This window comes from Vicugna pacos, chromosome 8 (genome assembly GCF_048564905.1).
Source record: "Vicugna pacos chromosome 8, VicPac4, whole genome shotgun sequence".
In the NCBI taxonomy this organism is placed as follows: Eukaryota; Metazoa; Chordata; class Mammalia; order Artiodactyla; family Camelidae; genus Vicugna; species Vicugna pacos.
Window position 1 is genome coordinate 59,478,698 of NC_132994.1, and position 15,299 is coordinate 59,493,996.

General features: G+C 43.2%; 1 protein-coding gene and 1 pseudogene across 3 annotated transcripts in view; one reads left to right on the forward strand and one right to left on the reverse strand.

Moving 5' to 3' along the window:
- The window catches only part of AIG1 (androgen induced 1), a 222,965-nt gene that overhangs the window by 128,917 nt on the left and 78,749 nt on the right, over positions 1-15,299 (forward strand). The window lies entirely within an intron of this gene.
- On the reverse strand, positions 2,340-3,147 carry LOC102539779 (small ribosomal subunit protein eS6-like; annotated as a pseudogene).

Below are 15,299 nucleotides of genomic sequence, written 5' to 3' on the forward strand. Positions count from 1 at the left end.
AGTGATTTTGATAAGAACTAACTGCACTTTTTAAAACCTCTCACTTGAGGTTTATCTCCTAGGATAAACAAGTGGATAAAAGTTGAATGACTACAATTTATAATTTTCTGTTCTACTCATTAGTCTTGTCGTTAACAAAATTACTATTTTTAATAAATATATTGTGATTTCTTTTTAATTAAATTACAGGAAATTGCTCTAGTTGCCAGCTTTAGTTAAGAAATAGACTACAGTATTAATGGCCGTATTGTTTCTATCTAAAACTGCAAATACTTTCCAGGGGAAATTAAGATAATGCTCACAAATGCCTCCTTCTGCCACCGCCTACTGTCTCCTGCCTGCCCCTCACCCACCCCCACTCATGCGTGTCACCTGCCTGGCCGCTGCAGGCATCTGAGCTGTGACCTTTGTCCTGCGGTCTCATATTTGGCGATGTCATTCAGCCCCAGGGTCCTGCATCTGTCGATCTGGAACGCTCACAAATCCATAACTGGAGTGTGATTTTGCTCCCAAGTTCCAGCCAGTATCTCCAACTGTTTCAATATCCTTTTAGCACCGTAAAGACCTAACAGACCACATTCAAACCAGAACATGTCATCTTTTACCAGAACCTGACTCTTCCTGACACCTCCTATTTCTCTGAATGAACCTCCCAAGCTCTATGCCCTCCACGACCCATCACAAGTTGAGGGCAGGAAACCAGGTGTAGGAGAATGTTCAGGGGTTTGAGGACTTCACAGATCCTGGTTCAAATCCAGGCTCTGCCACCTATTGGCCACTTGCCATTAGGCAACTCCTCAGATCTTCAGCTTCTTCATGTATAAACTGAAGGATTGTTTTGAGGAATCAAAAAGTAGAAGTATAAAAAACATGATTGTGTGCTTTATTGTCCAGACCAGAACACACTGAGAATGAAAGAGGCCACTAATTATTAATTATCCCATGATCAAAAAATAAAAAGAAAGAAAGGAAAGGAAAAAAGGCACAAACTCAGACTTTGCCAAGAAAAGCAAGACATGTGTTCATCCTGTATTATGTATTATTATGCGTTAGAGTAACATAGTATGTCCTCAATGAACGTTAGTCCTTTGCCCTTCCTTCCTGCCATCCTGATGTTTGCCTGCAGTGTTTTCTGAATCTGCCCTTCATTTTCATTCTTCCTGCCCCCAAAGCTGTCCTCAGTTCCTGTCACTGGGAGGATAGTAATGCTCCCTCGATTGGCATCCCCCCCGCCCGCCACTGTATTCTGTGTACTGTTGCCGGATTAATCTCCTGCAACTGCATTTCTTAAAGCATTCTGCCCCTTGAATGACTTCCCACTGCCCTCTTAATAAAGGTAAAACTCCCCAGCATGGCATTTAAGAGCTGTCCTGTTTGGGGGCCAATCTATTTTTTCAGACTTACCAGCACTGTCCTTTATCTATACCAGGTTCTTGGCAAACTTGATCATTTCCCCAACTGCCCCATCTTCCCTTCTGCCTTTGCAAACGTGCTTCTCCCTGACTGTACAGCCTTCCTTCTTGTCTCCACTGTTGAAATCCACTTTGTCTTTCATGCTGAAGGTGAAAAGCCTTCCCCAGTCTGCCCAGTAAGAAGCTCTCCCTTCACCCCCTAAATTCTAATGGTGTCACATTCATATCTTAGAGTACTGGGTGCCCTCTGTTTTATATTGTAGTTAATCAGGTTTGTGTTTAGATATCCCACAAGAAGGGGGTTGGGAGGGGAGACAGCAAAAACATCTGGCCTCTTTGCCTTAGCTGATGGGCGTGTAAGAGGAACGCGGTAAATGCTGCTTGAATGAATAAGTGACTGAATGAAAGTCACGTTTGCCCCGCCGATAACTAAACCCTGCCATTGCCTCCTCAGTTAGCCAAAAGCTCCTAAAACTATATGGCAAAGATTCCCATCGATTTTACTTCTTTTAAGAACTAGGAGATTAAGACCATCAAGTCTATAACAGTAAAGATTCTAAAATGACCCATAACTTTCCCCTGACTCTTCACACTGATATTATTAGCCTGATTTGCCCAAAAGGGGAAGATTATTTGATATTTAAAGAAAAAAACTGTTGGTGACAGAAGCAAATTTCACACATGCATATAATAAATGTCAGGTATCTGCTGATAACCCAGACATCAGAAAATACTTTATATCAGTCTCTGTCTCTCTCCAAACTCCAAAATGTGTGGGACAATTTTGTCTTGCTTTTTCCTTGTTCTGTCCCAATTTAAGAAGCAGATTCGTATATATCCTAAGGTAAGGCGGCTTTACTACCTCTTTTGGCGTATTTGTTTGTGTGACTTTTGTAGTCAATAAGAACATACAGATTTTTTTTTTGGATATCTGATCTTATTTATTTGTTACTCTTAGAACATCTCATTTTTGACTGGATTCAGACTTAGAGGTAGAAGCTCTCAGAGAGGACAGCCTCCGTCTCTTGGCAATCTGTTCCTGGAGTTTTTCTTTGGCCTCCTTCATCCTCTTAGCCAAAAGCTTAGCATATTCTGCAGCCTCTTCTTTGTTCTTCTTAATACGCTGTTTCTTCAGAGCAATACACCGACGTTTGTGTTGTAGAACACGTGGGGTAACAAGACGCTGAATCTTGGGAGCTTTGGCCCTAGGTTTCTTACCTTCTTTTTTGAGGGGCTTTCTCACAACATACTGGCGGACACCATCTTCTTTAGAGAGGTTGAAAAGTTTGCAGATTCTGCTAGCTCTTTTGGGCTCCAGGCGACGAGGCATGGTAGTATCAGTGAGTCCAAGCATATCCTTCTCCCCTTTTTTTACGATGACCAAATTGAGAACACTCAGATTGGCACCCACAACACAACCCCGTACAGATCTGCGCTTTCTTTCTCTAGTCCTCCTTGGCCTGGAAGGGGAGTGCCCCTTACTCAGTAGCAGGCAGACTCGGCCATGGGTCAGGACACCCTGCTTCATGGGGAAACCTTGTTTGTCGTTCCCACCACTAATTCGGACCACGTAACCCTTCCATTCTTCACCCAGAGCGTCAGCAGCAACTTCTGTGGCCATGCGCTTCTCATAAAAGGTACGAAGTTTGCGTTCATCGTCCACTTCAATGAGTTTCTGGCAGCGGTGGCCGGGAAAGAGATGTTCAGCTTCATTCTGAAGCAACCGACTGCCTCCAAGGCGCCGCAAAAAAGGAACCCACACAGATTTTTTTTAAGTGAGCATCTGTGGTTAAAAGAATAAAAAGAATAAGTTTTACTAAAAAAATTTTTCTTTTGCTCAAAATCTAAGAGAAAGTGACTTGTTTGTAGAGATCGTTTAAAATGGTGATAACAAAGGAACTTAGTCACAATTTTCTGACTTCTATTTTGATATTTATCCACTTGTTCAACTTACAAAAGTGCTCTGGTGTAGTGAAAAAAGTCACACCTGTGCAGGCTTACCTTAAAATGACAGCTCAGGATCCCATTCTCCATTACTTTTGAATTTGAGATCATTTTCTTGGCATTAAATAAGTACTTGAATAATTCTGTCAACTGCTGTGAATATTTTTACAGAAGACTTTTATCTCAGTATGAGTTTTCAGAAATGAAAATACAGGCAGTTAACTTCCATTGAATTTGAAATGGTTAGGCTTCAGAATTCACCTAATTTTATGAAAATTATATAGAAACTACTTAACTTGGGTAATCATTAAAAAATTAATAGAATTACAGAGGGGCAGTTAATTCACGTTTCCTCTCAGGAAATTCTAGGATGTCGGGACAGGCCACCAAGCATCCTATTTCCAAAGATAACCTAATGCCCTAAAGAAAGATAATTAACTGTCTGAATTTCTGTCATTGAGTTAAGACTCTTGAACAAACATAATAGACTTCCCAAAGATAGGAGGCTTGTCCCAGAAAGCAAGAATCTTTCCTGGAGCCATGGGTCAGTCAGCCAGCCTGTCAATAAATGCTGATTCAATGCCTGCTGTATAGTAGGCTCTGGGCTAGGTGCTGGGGTACAGCAGGGAGCCAGGTGTGGCCCCGCCACGTGGAGTGTGCTGTCCAGTGGAGAAGGAACCGTCACAGCAGTGCCAACGCCTCGGCCTCCTCCTCTTCCTTCACCCCCATCCAACTCCACTGGCATCAGGAAGAGGGCTCTAGAAGGCAACACTGAGAGGTATCTTTTCAGTGTTCTCCTTCCTGGGACCTGGAGATTACTAAATTCTTTAATCTAAGAGATTATAAAGTTGAAAAAAAAAACAAAGGCAAAAAATAAGCCAAGTTTTAGGGCCTAAAATACGTGCATAATGATGCAACAGTCAGATCCTCCAATTACAGGCCAAAAGAGCTGTGATATTTTGGGTTAAAATCTCTTTCTACTGGAGCATCCTTGTGGATATTTGGGGTTCTTTTAGCAGAGTTTCTTAGATGCAGGAAATACTCAGCTGCCGTAAGTGATTGAATCGGAGAGGACCTGGGGCAGGGTTGTGGCAGTTTACTATAAGGATACACATTTATAGGCCCCCGGGCAAGCCAGGGGGAGCCGGGGCCCAGGAGAGCAGGAGGGCAGGGGTCTTGAGCCAGTGGTCTGCGTTCATGGGACTCAGCCATTTTCCCAGGGCCTCGCTGTTGGATATTTATTATCTAGCGTCCTTAACCGTCACTAGTTCTATTTTTTCCTCTTCTTTTATGATTTTCAAACACTTTTAAATAGTGAAAATGTTTCTTCAAACAATACTTTATGTTTAAAAACTGATAGGAGTGGAAATGGTCTGAATAAAGTGGGTGCAGGCTTGGCTCCTCCCACAAAGTTCCCCCCTGAGTCTGCCCTGCATTACCTCCACAGAACCCCAGTGACTCCTTGGGATGTGCTTTGAAAACCTCTGCTCTCCTCTTACCTTTGCTTTCTCATAGTTTACTTTTCCCTGTCACCTGATATAACCACTTTAGGCTCCCAAGAGAAAAATCTAATGGGCTCCATTGTGTCTTCCTGCACAAGGCCTATTTACAGCCTGGACTATTCTTGAATGAAGGGGTCACCCTTGAGCTAATCAGTGGTGTCCAAGGCAGGGGTGGGGTTAAGTGGTGCAGAATGTGGCCACATGGGGCTGTCCCTCCAACTGTGGCTGGATGAGATGGTGGCCCTCGGCAGGGACCGTGACTGCTAAGTCTAGTGCATGCTGGAGGTGGAGCAAGTGTCCTGGCACCCAAATCAGAAGAGTATATGAAGCTGGAAGAGTCAAACAGCCACAGGCCACCAGGAAGAAGACAAGAGCTGAGGACAGTAAGGAGAGTCTGGGCAGCCATTATGGGGATCTGAACCTCCTTACCTTACACGAGTGAGAGGGACTCAGAGCGCTCTGGACTCATGGCTGTTGGAAGGTCAAAGCCAGTGAAGTAACAGTGCTTGGTGTGAGTGCGGGTCAGATTGGTGGGTGTGGTCTGGGGAGCAGGGAAGACACTGATGATGCTCATCTGCCTCTGTGTACTTGTGGGGCTAGCTCTATCTATTTTCAAGAGGTCAAGTGTGAAACACCAGCCAACTCATTCTCAATTGAAGAGTTCCACTCTTATTCTCAGGGAAAGGCAAAAAGTTGCTGTTGTGGCCACATGAGACATTACTTTGAAGGATGCCTGGCCGAGATCTTTTTGGCAGTGTTGGATCCCACCAACACTGTGGTGGAAACCCAGATGGGAGGAACCGCGATCTTCCCTGCTAGAGGAAGCTGAACACGGCCCTACACGAGCCCTGCTCCTCCAGCGGAGGGAAGCCTGACTCCAGGGGTGCCCCTGGACTTGGCCGTGAGGCACTATGAAGGAAGCTGCTCTGTTTCCTGTACTTTGAACAAAGTACTTAAAACCTGTTTGTACTTACTATTCGCATTTGAAGACGTTTGCCTCCAAAACGAAGTAAGTCTGAAGAGGCTTACATTATGACTCTGGCACCAGCACCAGCTTGTGTTCGTGACTGGGCTCCACTTACCTAGCCTCTTAGTTTCTCTTTCCATGAGAGGACCATTCCTTAGCTCGTATTTCCCAAGTTGGGAATCCCAACAAAGACTTCCCACAACCTACTGTCAGTTCTCTTTCACCTTCTCTGGGGTTCTATCCCAAACAGACACGGGTTGCTCATTGGGCATTGGAAAAAAGATATTTTATCGTGTAATATACATTTCACATTTGCAAGTTAATGCTTTAAAATCCACAGGAGCACATGAATGAGTGTCAGTATGACAACTCCTGCCTTAGCGGGAGACTGCTGTGATGTCACTGGTGGTGTGTCGCCCATGGGTTGGCCACCATGGCCCTGCCAACTTGTCATTCTTATTTCAGCAGATAACACCGTCTCTGCAAACCACCTTTTGCAGAAAGTGATCAGACCAATGCCATTTAATTGGGGTTTTTTTCTTATCCTTTTGTAATAATTTAATTGTCTGGATGCTGTGTTTAGACTCCCAGAAAAATGATTTTTGACTACAGTCAAGGAACTCTCTGCTGGTTTATACAGCACTATTTCATACGCAGCCTCCCCCAGTCACAAGGCCTCGTTCAGAGGTAGAAAATGACATTACTTCAGACTCTATAGGAAATTTCATGACCTTAGTGTCTATTTTATTTAAAGGTAATTAAAAATGTGGTTCCAAGCTCACATAACTTCTCTTAACTTACTATTTGCTGGAGTTCCCATCCCAACATCCTTCCTTCCTTCCTTTCACTCTCAGACTAGGAGATCTGGAAGTCTAAACTGTCAACCTGATTATGTCACTTCCAGGTTTAAAATCCTTTAAAGGATCCCTAATGTCCATAGCATTTTCCCAATGGATAGTACAGATATTCCTAAAGATACGTGAAATTATTTTAGGGGCATACAGGTGAATGTTTTTACTACTTAACATATTTATTTTACTGCTTGTTAGGGAGAATCTAGATATGTATGTTTAAAGCTAAACTGAGGCATATTAAAATTTTTAAGAGTTTATTTGAGGAAAAAAATCCATTTGGATTGGGCAGCACTAAACCAGAAGTAGTTAGAAGCACTCCACAGATGGGAGCTAGGGGCAAGACCTTTACAGAGGAGACACGGAAGCACAGCGAGGGGTTATTTGATTGGCTGTAGCTTAAGCAGTTGCCTTATCCGGGAAGGCCCAGCTGGCTGTTTGTGATCTGTTATCCTCAGTTCAATTTCTTAACCTTGAGGCATTTACAGGCATAGGTTTTGGTCTTCTTCCATAGGCTTTCAAGGCATTAGAGCCCCCTCTGACCAAAAGCTTCCTTGTTTAATTAATTTAACATCTATGAAAGTAAAACTGTGATATATAATATATTACATCGAAATTATTGTATATTAAGAATGCATTGTACGTTAACAAGAATTGCATACTATCATATTGTAATTGTATTTTAATAATAATATGTGTATTTCAGACCATTGTTATTACTGCTTAATGTGAAAAGAAAAGTCAGTCAGTCAATCCAGAATCCATTTTTAAAATACTAAGAAAATAGTAGTCCAGGCTGTTAGATATGGCAGATTTTATAAAGATGGTGGGGATATACTGGAATTTGAGGAATGTTGGCCAACAGGAGAGAGTTCGACTCCCCAACATGTCTCCAGCTTTATATCTTGCCACCCCTTCATTTCAGCCACTCAGAACTATTTGCCACTCCTTAAATACATAATAAACTTGCCTTCTTGAGTTCTAGTATTGCATGACCTTGGGAAAGTCATTCAAACTCTTTGGGCCTGACTTTCCTCACCTAAAAAAGGAATTTAAATAAAATGGCCTGCACCCAACAGAGATTTTTTTTTTTTGTAAGAAACTTCCTGGACATGACAGTACTTTGTAAACTATAATAAATTATACAGATGTAAGACATTATAATATTTCATCTTCATATCTCTCACAGTGCATAGCAAGTTTTCATTGACTATGTCTTGGGGAGTAAATGAATGACTACAATGGATGCTCAAATTTGAATGGCATTTATTTAGTTAAACAAGAGTATTCATAGAATGGCAGGGCCTTTTACCTTCAAGGAGTCAATCTAGTGGAGGAGACTAACACCTAAAGAGGTGATCACATTATAAGGTTTCATGTTACTATATTTTATAGTATGTGTATGTATTATAGTATGGTATATGATGAGGAGCAGTAATTCAACTAGGCAAACTTCCCAGAAGAGGTGATGCTGAGGTGACTCTTACAGGATGAAGAGTTGCATCGTGATGGACAAAGTGGAAAAAGGAGTTTGGGCATAGCTGTGGACCAGCACTGCCCAGTAGAAACATCACGCAAGGCACAGATGCAAACCAGCTTAAACAAAAGTACCAAGAAGCAGGTGAAATCAATTATAATGATATATCTTATTTAATTCAACGAGTCTAAGTATTGTCATTTAGCAGATAACCAATATTTTTAAATTATTGATAAGATCCTTTGCATTCTTTATTTTGTACCAAGTCTCCAAAGTCTGGTGTGTGCTTCACAGTTAAAGCACAGGTCAGCTAGAACTCACCACATTCCAGGTGCTCAATAGCCACATGTGTCTAGTGGCTGCTGTATTTGGCAGCACAAGCATAGATTATAGAGGAAGCCTGGAATACTAAATAAACTGCATGTGGATGACTAGTGGGGGATGAGAGGGAGGTGTAGTCAGATACCAGACCACGAAGCCCTTAGATGCCAAGTTAGGGGAATCTCAGTTTCATCACGAAGGCATTCAGGAGCCTTTGATGCCTTTGAGAGGCTTTATGTAGATCAAATTTGAAGTTTTGAAAGATTACACTGGCAGCTGTGTGAAGGGTTGACTGGGGAGGCACAGCGCAAAGAACCCTAGTGTTGTTTCTCAGTCTGTTGCATTTCTCTGTTTCATGAAAGTTTCATATAAACTCCAGCAATTAGTAGACAGCTGTTCTCATTTTCAAAGTTTTATGAGTTTTTGTCATTTTCTGGGCCTTTATGAGAATTTTAAGGTTAAAGTGGCAGAGGAACTAAAAATATCAGGTTCCCTTTCTTTCTTTAAAAAAAAAGTATCTGCATTTTGAGTGAGATGCTTCTGGGAAGCCACTCCAGTGCCTGCCTGGCATCTGTCCATGGTGCTTGAGAGGCAGGGATGGTGTTCTGAAACCACAGAGGCCTCCTAAAGTGCACCTCTGTCCAGGCTTGTGGGGTGGGGGTTGCCAGGGGGGAGTGGGTGTAGACAGTGTTGCTCAGAGGAGAGGAAAACCTGGACTTTGACAATTTTTCCCACTGTAAAAATAAAACGCTAGGCAATTAATCCGTTCAAAGGTGAAAGACTTCTTTTTATGATTGCTTCACACATTGTGCTCACTCATAAAAGAAGAAAAAGTAATTATGCTCTGGAAAGCTGCATGTGGTCTATTCCTGTTGCTTTTGTCAATTGTCTTCTTTCAAAGGTAGGTTTGAGTGATTAGTGATCTTATTAGATGAGCATCCCTAAGGGGGTTTCCCAAAGAAAAGAGAAAATCCTTGAGATTTTCCCACTGTGTTGGGATCATCTGATGCCTTTCAGGAACTTTGTCTTAAAAAAGAAAAAAATTTTTTGATTGATTGCTGACTAGGATGTTTTGTCCTTATATGGGAAAAAAATTAATTGCTGGAGAAATTTAGTAGGAAGGGGAAAAAAGAGTCATTCCAACCAGTATCACCTCACTGGGTCCTCCTTTCTCTTAAGTTAGATTTTTCATGTGTTCTTTTTGGACTGGGGTGAATGAGGATTCCTCACATAGACCCTGATTAAGATCTTTTTATCCGAGAACAGATCCAAATTAGACTCGAGAACCTAAACCAACGCCATTGATAACAGGGTGGAACAGAAATCCTTGGACCTTGAATTTAGAAAGTGGCCGTTCACGACTTGGGGGAAATATTCCATGATACATAACACCAGTGAAGACTGATTGAGGGATGAGGATGAAATGAACTTCAATCAGATTGGCTGAGCACATGGCAAAGGGATTACCCCATGCCAAACTCAAATGCACTGCCCTTCCTGGGGGAAAAATATTAATTATTATTCCATACCCCTGTATGCATGCAGTCATTGAGAGCCCATTAAATGTTAGGGTAGGTAGTGTCAGGGATTTAAAAATGAGCAGTATATGATGCTGACCTTAGAGGGGCTAAAATTAGTGGCAGAAGTGAGTTAGGGAATGATTACATAGATAGTAAGGTGGTAGAGTATGTAGGAGGTGGAACCCCAGAAGAGTGGCTTTGTCTTCAAATGGAATGCTGTGAGGACTTTATTCCATTCAAGAATTTTTAAAATTTTTTTAATAGAATTCAGTATTTTCCTTCGTCATTGCACATCTGCATCAGGGCATGTGTCATGTGTGGAAGAAGAAAGGAAATCTGCAATTTGTTTGGATACTTTTGCATGTGGTTTAGCATGTGGCTATATTTTACAAATTAATGGCAGGGTAATATGCTTGAAATATACCAATCTACAGGACATTTCTGATTTGAAGCTAAACCTATACATGAGAAAGGAAGTGTATCAGATAAGCTCCTGGGATGAAGAACAGGGACCTTTTTCTGCTAAAATGTCTCCCCTATGCTCTCTCCATCTTACTCCCTTCTCCCCCAACACATTTTTATTTTCTTAAGCCTATAAGCCCAAAAGGAAGTGTGAAGTTTTACCTGCTTGGCATATTTTGGTTTGTTTGATCCTGGGGAGCCTCTGTGGGCTTCACGGGCTGTGCCAGTCCTCGGGAGTCGAGCGCGTTACGGCTGGTGTCCCTCCTGGTGACCTTCGTGGCCATCTGGGCCGGGACCTGCGTCTGCCCGCTCAGCCCAGCGGGGCAGGGCCTTGGCGGGAGTTTGCAGATGCTTCCCTCGGACTCCGCTTCCGTGACTCTTGCCATCTGTTGGTAATTTGTCGTTATTCTGGAGTCAGGGGTTTTCAAAGGTTTCCATCCCTGGAGTCCCTCCATGGGGTGCACTGTCTGATGGCAGCTTTCTGACACCAGCTTCCCATCCGGTCTCAAGCCAGACCCCAGCGCTGAGTCAAGCTGCCGTGAATGTAATGATAATGTTCTTTGCACTTTCGAGAGCTTCACACCAAGTTCCTGCCCCCTCTTGAGCAAGTTACGCTCTTCGTGGGACTTGTTTGAAGTTCAGCCAAGCTGGCAGCCGTGGGGTTCCATTTTTACAAGCTCTAGCAACAGTAGGCTGCAGTCCTTTGTGTCACCAGGCCATCTGCTTAGCTTTTTCCCTCTTCAAACTGTAAGCAGAATGAGCTACATACACCAAAAATGCACCCCCCTACTAAAACTCATTTGCATCAAGTCAACCCAAATGACACTGCTTTGTCTGTTCTAAAACTGTGTTCCTTTCTCATACCTCTTTAAGAAATTTCATTGGCACCAAAAGCATCAACAGTAATAATAGTGAATATGTATTGACGGTTTTCTACATACTGGGCACTGTGCTACATGTTTTATGGTCACATGATTCCACTTTATACTCGGAAAAACCCGTTTTTGCATATCAGGAAAACGGCGCTCAGACAGGTGAAGTACCTTATCCATGGCCATGCAGCCAGTTAGTGACAATATCTAAATCTAAACCCCACTGCCTGGCGCCTGAGTGCAGGAGTTTACCTTTTTGCGTGCATTGCCTCCCTCCTTGACATTATTACCCAATGCTTTGAACTTCAGTGCCTTTGACTAATTAATCCCGTGCTCCTTAAATACAGCATCACACATCCATTATCAACTCCCACTCAGTCATCCACCCAAGAAATATTCATTGAGCATCTGCTGTGTGCCATGCACCAGGCTGGTTCCTGAGGAGCCAATTATGGAGAAGTCTTGTCTCATGGAGCTTATGATATAGTTCAGGCTACGTTTATTTATTTAACAAACCTTCGTAAGGAACGGTGTACAGTCACTGTGCTAGGAACTGGGCCTATGAAGTGAACAACTGTACATCCCTCAGTGGTGTTATGCTCATAGTCAAACTTTCCAGTAGGTCAGGGCTCTCAGGGAATGACCGTTCCAGGATTATAGGAATCAGAAGAAGTGGGTGCCAGCACTGGTATTTATGATGTAGGTCTTGGCCAAATCATTGAAATGCTCCTTCCCTTAATTTCTTCATTTCCTGAAGAGATACCATGCACATTTACCTCCAGCTCTGGAAAAATCATCTCTAGTTGAACTCAGCGTTGCAGGAAAGCCGGGGTTTAGAATTGTGGGGAAAGAGAAAGAGGTATGTCTAGGTTCATGAGAAAAAGCAGGAAAAAAACTTCAAGAAGTCAATTATTCAGAAAGCTTTCGGCTTCAACAGAAAACATGACCAATGACTTGAAAAATGAGGAGTTTATTTTCTCTCATAGAAGACGTCAAAGGGTAAGTGTTTGTGGTGTGATGTCAGTTGCTCAGCAGTGCCACCAGGACCTCGTTCCTTCTAGGGTTCCCATCTGCCACCCTTTCTGAGTTGGCCTTCCGTCCTCAAAGTTAGCGCCTCATGGTTCCAGTGTGGTTCCAGTTGTTTCTGGGATTATTTTCCCATAATGGCAGCCAGGGCAGAGAGGAAGCCGCAGGAGAGCAAGCCTTTCTCCCTGCTGTGGCGCTGCTGTGAGAGTGCTTGTTCTCGGGCCCTGTGCTCACTCCGCGTGGACCTGTGCGGACGTCAGCGCTGGTCCGCAGAGCCCCGTCTGAGTGTCCGATTGAAAGGACTCCCATGTTATTCCTCAGGAGGAAACGTCAGACACTCCTGTTTGCGCTTCGCTGGTGACACTCCTCAGATTTCTGTAGATTTTCCTCCACCAGCACTGACTGACCTGACGTCTGCAGGGAGAACCTCCATCTGTCCTTGGAAGGCATGAGAAAAATAATCTGAAAAAAACAACACACAAGAACAAAACCCCACAGCCTCTACGCTTGACCCTAGGCCGGGCAGAAAGTAAGTGCTGAAGTTACTTTTATCAGAGTCAAGAGAGCTGCTGAAAGAGACAGGCCCTGAGCATACACTCAGAAACCCTGTTTTGGCCCAGAACTAGTCCACGTCCCTCAGGGAGCCCGGCCCTCGTGAATGACACTGCGCCCTGGTAGAGTCACACGGCGCCCTTTGACCCCGCGGCCCGTATCCCTGACTCAGACCAAACCTACTGGACAACTTTTCCCTTGGGCCCAAGCTCAAATTTGGTTCTCAGGGTCTTCCCACTTCTGGGATGAGGTATTAAAAGACAAACAGAAGGGAAGGAGCGAGGCGAAGAGAGTGTACTCACATGCAGCCGTGTGGTTACACCCTCTGTCAAGCCCTCCACTTTCTATTTCATTTCCTTTTATTTTTATTTCACAAATATTTTCACTGTGCTTATTGTGTGTCAGGGACAAACAAATTCCTCATGACAACTCTGTGAGGCGGTTTCTGTAGTTCTTCCTGTTTTATAGATGAGGAAACCCCAGAGCATTTAAGCAGTAGTTCGAGGTCACACAGCCAGGTTTTTCTCCATGTCAGTGACTCTCCTCCTCGGGGGTGAAAAGGAAAGGAGAGGGAAGGGCTGAGAATGAGTGGGAGGAACAGCAGTGTGAGAACTGAGCCTCAGTCTGGGAGAAACCAGGCTGCTGACAGGAGAAAGCAGCCAGAGCTCAGAAGTAACAAAAAGCGATCTACTCATCATGAGGGAAAACAAACTTAAGTCTGAGTGATGTAATATGAGGAAATAGAACCAAAATCACATGCATATCAAAACCAAATTCACATCAAAGGATGTGGTGCTACGTCCGTAGCAATAGCAATAAAAATGAAACGGCTGTGCTGTCTTGAATCTCTGTTACATGGCAGCTTAGGTATGTAACTTTGCTTAATTTTACAGTCCTAGAGAAAGACAGTATTAGCTGCATCTTTCAGATGAAAAAGTTAATAAAGGTAAAAAGAGATATAATCACTTGGTCATAATCTCAACAACTACCGATTGGCAGAGCCAGAATTTCTATCCAGTTTTATCTTGACACCAAGTCATAGGCTGTTTTCACTCATCCACACTGTCAAAGTTAGTGTCCTAGTGACCCCCATGCCATTGGGGAGGGGGTTAGGGGAACCCTAAATCTGTGTGCCAAGTCACTATGTGTCCAAGAAGCCCCAGAACTATGGCACCCACAGATAAAAGTAAACCAGTCGTTTGTTTGTTTGTTTTCCATTGGAAAAACCCAAGAAAGATAAACCTAGCCCTTCATTAACTACATGCAGAACACTTCTATTTCCTAGAGGTGGTAACATCTTAGGTATCTTGCAAGAAGAGTGTGCTACACGATGGCTGAGAATCCCTCACTGAAACTCCGGGGACATCTGTCTCTCCTACACCAGGTTGCATGTGGTCTGTGGAAGGTGAAGTGTTACTGAGCCTCATGCTGATCTGATACCCTGGATGGATGACCCTCTGGAGTTAGGGGCTTCTGCCAACAATATTTCCATCCTAGATCTGAACAGAGTCTGTTGGCAGATAGAGCTGGTCCCTGAGACCAGACCGGAGAGTGTTTGCATTACCCCACTGGGCTTATGTAAATTCTCTTCTGTTTACAATCATCTTCCTTCCAGCTCCTTTTCAGTCTTCGATAAATAATCAGTTGATTGTGTGGGAACATTCCCAGTTGCCTATGTAGATGCTAAAGCCTTCTTGAGTGCAGAATTGGAATTCCAGCTAGGATATTCACAGTGTATCTAAAGCAATTCAGGAAGATAGTAAAAGCCAGATAATTCCAGGATGGTTCATCAGGAGCGATATTCTTGGAATGCCAAGTGAAATTGTGAAAATAGCATTGATAGGAGTTTTGAGGAAAAAACAAGAAAGAAGCTCATGCATTCTCGGAATTGACAAAGGTACTTCCCCATAATTATATACTTGCTTGGAACCCTAGTCTTAGCTCTCTTTGAATGACCTCCCAGTTAAAAATCACCAGATAAAGTATCCTAGATTCCAAAATGCCAGGAATCTTTTGACCAGGTGAAGTCTCACCTTTCAAGATATCTGATGTTAAGTCACCCCGGATCAACCTGTACATTTTATTTGGTAACATAGGTATTGTTATATACAGGACCGTGGAGGAAGGAGACTTACTGTAACCTGTTTAAGAAGAGAAATAATTTTACATTGCCGTCTGGCTATGGTTCAGAACTATTGCCCTGGACTACTGCCTTACTATCACTGAGGGTCGGATAGGAAAAGAAATCCTCTGTGGTGTATGAGGTTGAGGAGGGAGAACACAGCAACGAGTATTTGTAATCCGTTCTTTCCAAACTCATCTGTGACTAGATTTCCAATCAGTTTGAAGCAGAAAGCATTCTCCATCCACACTGCAGACGTTATCAAGCCGCA